This window comes from Dioscorea cayenensis, unplaced genomic scaffold (assembly GCF_009730915.1).
Source record: "Dioscorea cayenensis subsp. rotundata cultivar TDr96_F1 unplaced genomic scaffold, TDr96_F1_v2_PseudoChromosome.rev07_lg8_w22 25.fasta BLBR01001118.1, whole genome shotgun sequence".
Taxonomy (NCBI): Eukaryota; Viridiplantae; Streptophyta; class Magnoliopsida; order Dioscoreales; family Dioscoreaceae; genus Dioscorea; species Dioscorea cayenensis.
In genome coordinates this window covers 1-4,652 of record NW_024087509.1, presented here as the reverse complement: position 1 = coordinate 4,652, position 4,652 = coordinate 1, and positions in this window count along the sequence as shown.

Here is a 4,652-nt window from a genome sequence, read left to right as displayed (position 1 = left end):
CAAACAAGAGCACTAGGCGTTCCGTCATAAACAAACACAAACCCTTTTTCTTTTTCTTTTTCTCTTATTCCTTTCTTTCCTTTTTCTTAGCAATTTTATATCATGCATCACATGTACATCATGGATAATATTTTTCAAAAAGCAGCGCGATTGATGGGTGGCATAGAGTCTTTTTCCAGTCGAGCGTCGACTGGTGATAAGCTCCACCTTCGTAGATGACCTCTACAATGTACGGGCCTTCCTAATTTGACTTGAACTTGCCCCAGGCATGTTTTGTTGGTGATAATTGGTCTTCTTAACACCCACACCATCTCTCCTTTCTTGAAAGTTCGCATGCGAGCCATCTTATTGTAAGGTCGAACCATCCTAGCTTTGTAGACTTCAAGATTTTATTGAGCCTCTAATCTCCTTTCATCTAAAGAATCAAGCTCATCCAACAGTAGCGAAACTCAGTCTTCATTTGTGAGTTCATTCTGTAAGGCAATTCTTAGAGATGGAATTTGGACTTCAAGTGGAAGAACAGTTTCTGTACCAAAAACCAATGAGTATGGTGTTGATTGGGTTGGTGTCCGATATGTTGTCCGTTATGCCCATAAAAACTTTCAGGAAGCCTTTTCGTGCTAATCCCTTTGACTTTTTGAAAGCTGCTTTCTTCAACAACTTTGATAATGTTTTATTGAATGCTTCTTCGAGACTATTTTGCTCTAACATTATAGATAGAGGAATACCTCAATCTATTTTTGTGATCTTGAGCAAACCTTCCAACCTTGAAACTTTTTGAATGCTCGCCCATTGTCGAGAGATGATCCTTCGAGGCATTCCAAATTTATATAGTATGTGGTCTTTGAAAAATTTGATGATGTTTTCCGCCTTCACTTTCTTTAAAAGAATGGCTTCCACCCATCGTGAAAAATAGTCAGTGGAAGCTAGTATAAAATGATGTTCTCTTGATGATGGAGGCTCAATAGGGACTATCACATCAGTCCCCTCCCACTCTCGAAAAGGCCATGAAAAGATTATAGATGCAAAGGGTTGGGATGCTGATGAATGAAACCCACATGAGCTTAGCATAGTTTTGCACCATCTTTGTATATGTAGGCAATCATTAATCATGCTTGTGATCAATAGTACCCAATATGTTTGATCTTCAACCGCATCTTGGGTCCTGACTGGTGAGCTCCACAAATACCAGAATGGACTTCATGCATGACTTCTTCAGATTCCTCCTTTAAAAGACATCTTAGTAGGAGTTGATCATATGATCTCCGATATAGAACATCATTAACAAAGGGGTAAACCTCATCGCCTTTTCTTTAATGCTGTCGCCAGGAGACTTTTTCATTTGGGAAGTTTAGCCATACTTCAAAGTATCTAATGAAGGGATCTCTCCAATCAGTCTTCGACCACTTTTGTTAGAACTTTCTTCTTTTCTGAGCATCGTTTATTTTTCTAACTCTTCATCAAAACATGAACTCAAGACCCTCCTATTTCAAATGGTGACTTGGATTTCTTCTTGATCTGGATCAGCTAACTCTTTTTGCCAGCTTTGGCTAAACTATCGACTTTTTCCATTAACGGATTCTGAAACTTTCTCCATCTTAACATGAGGATTTGCTTCAATAATTCAATAACTTTTCTGATGATATTGAAGAGTTCTTGCTTATAAGTCTTGAAACTTCCTTCAACTTAATTTATAATGAGTTGTGAATCGCCATATATATACAAGCTTTGAATCCCTATATTGATTGCTAGCTCTAATCCAGATGACTGGAGAGCTTCATATTTTTGCTTCATTGTTAGTGCATGGCTTCAATAAAGAAAGAGAGTATCTCGGGATCCCACCTTCAGAAGAAATGAAGATAAGTCCAATACTAGCTCTAACTTGAGGAATTTTAGGTCCTAACGACTGGTTGGATCGAAGAAGCTCCATGAAAGTACATCTGTCAACATTGTTTTTCCCTCTTCAATTACCAAAGTCTCTTTCATCATGGAGATCACATCTCAAGGGAGATTCATCGAGGCAAAAGGATGCGCCACGAGAAAAGTCTGCCAATGCTTGACCTTTGATTGCTTTTAGTGGAGTATAAGTTATGTCAAACTCCATGAGTATCAATGCCTATTTTGCTAATCTTCCAGTGAGTAATGGTCTTGACACCAAGTACTTGAGTGGGTCTATTCTTGATATAAGAATGACTTTATGAGGAGAGCAAATAATCGCCGAAAGCTTCTTTATCGCAAACACTAAGGGAGAGACAGGTGTTTCTCACTATTGAGTGTATATCGGTTTTCAGCGCCCACCAACATCCTACTAAGATAATATAGGGTGTTCTCCTTTCCCTCTTCATTCTCTTGAGCTAGCAAAGCTCCAAGAGATCCATCCAAGGCCATTGTGTATAAGATCAATGGCTTTCCACGCATTAGCAGCTCCATAACATCTGGGGATTCAGAAGTAGCGGCTTGATTCCTTCAAAAGCGTTTTGGCATTCATCGTCCCATTTGAAGGAAGAATTCTTTTTAACTAACTTTGAGAATGGCTTACACCGACTGAAGATTGGCGATAAATCTTCGGATATAGGCAAGAGAGTCCTCGAAGGATCTCATCTCGCCTCAATGTCTTTGGAGGTGGCATTTCTATGATCGCTTTTTATTTTTGGAGGGTCAATCTACTATTCCTCGATGCTCTCTCTATCATGAATCATGAACTTTCCGGATACTACTAAATGCACATTTCATAGGGTTCATCTTCAAGTTATATTTCTAATATGATCGAACACCGCTCTCTCAAGTCATTGAGATGTTGATCCTCTTGATTGTGTTTTCACCACCAAATCGTCTACACAGTACCCACAACTTGGTGAATAAAAATCATCAGGATTTTCATTATGGTTCTTTGATATGCTGCCCCACATTCTTTAGTCCAAATGGCATGACCTTTGGCGCTTGATGCCTATACCATGCCGTCGAAACGCGATATGCTTTTTCATCCTCTGGTCTATTTTGATTTGGTTATACCTAGAGAAACCATTCATGACAGAAATACATCTCATAAGAGGAATTGTTATCAATCATGCAGTCTCCATAACAAGAAGTGGAAAAATCATCTTTGGGACATGCTTCGCTTTAAATCCCTAAAGTCCACATATATTCTCTTTGACGGCCCATTCTTCTTCGACAGGCACTATCCGACGCATCCAATTAGGGTACTCTTCTTTCTTTATGAAACCGGCTTCAATTAGTTTCTTGGCTTCTTTCAATGATGCTCTCCTCCGGGATCAAACTTCATCTTTCTTGTACTTGTTTTACCGGTGATTTAGGTGATCTTGCATCACTACTCATTTTCGTCTCAAAGCGCATCTCCTTATAACTCCACGCAAAACAATCAATATACTCCGCAAGAATGCTCAGAATAGCTGCTTTCTCTCTTCCACCGCTTTTGCACTTAAGAAAAGTGGGTTTAGGATCGCTCACTTCCCAGTTGATTTCCACCAACTCATCAATCTCCGCCTGCTCTTCGCCTTCAAGCCTCGGTCCAATAAAGGCCCCTTCAATTTTATATCTTTCATAAGATGATCATCCGATGCTTCTTCAAGTAAATCTTCATCCTTTCAGATCTAACCATTCAACAATTGTCACCATGCGCATTCATATACTTGTTAACTTGAAACCCAAGTCCTTTCTCGCTCAAACTTTGACCTTTTGCACAAGAATTTTGAAAGGATGCCAAAGTCTCTCAAAAAGAGCATGTCATTCCCATATTTTCAACTCGTCACAAGAAGTTCATTTATTGTTTATCAAGCAACATCAAGAAGATTTTTAAAGACCTCAATGCCACTAGCACTACACCCTTGTAGTGAAACCATTTCACATTGATGATCCCGAAACTAAGGGTTGAATCGGATGAATGGTTGGATCTAGAAAATATCATCATTACGACATCCACCATAATATTTAAACTGAGACTCTTTCACCTTATACCCACAGTCGATGGAGTCGATAAGTTTTGATTGAAATCCCTGATGTTTATTATCATCATTTTTTGTTTTCATTTTGATTTTGAATTTTATTTACATGATTGATTGATGAATCAAAATGATTTTTGATTTTATGGGAACCAAGTAAGATGACATTTTTGCTCATGTGGTTGCTTTGGCCATTTCATTGATCACTTCACAATATGTACCTTAGGGCCACATGCGCTCTTGATCTATCTCCTTCTTCTTCTTTTATTGAAACTTTGGCAAGAGTCAGCAGATGGAACCTTGTGCCCTCCAACATCTTATGGACTTGCCCCCTTTCACAACAAGTCTCCCAAAGACAAAGGTTGTGACTTCAGAACAACAAACTTGACCTGTCATCTCAGCATCTTCAATTTCAATGAGATTTAGTGACACTTTGATGGATGACAAGTCATATATGAGTTTACGGCTGATCTGGCCAGACTCAAAGATAACGCTGATAAAAGTCCGACATCGATAAAATGACTTTGATTTTGATTTGATAATGACCCATTATAGATAAAGTCATAAAAGCAACTTTGCGTCTCAACTCCATAAGGTGAGCGCTGAGACATGAAGCATCGATGTATCAACATCTTTTTCACACTTGAATTCAAAGATGGGAGGAGAAGCTATGTCCCAAGCAATACGTAACTG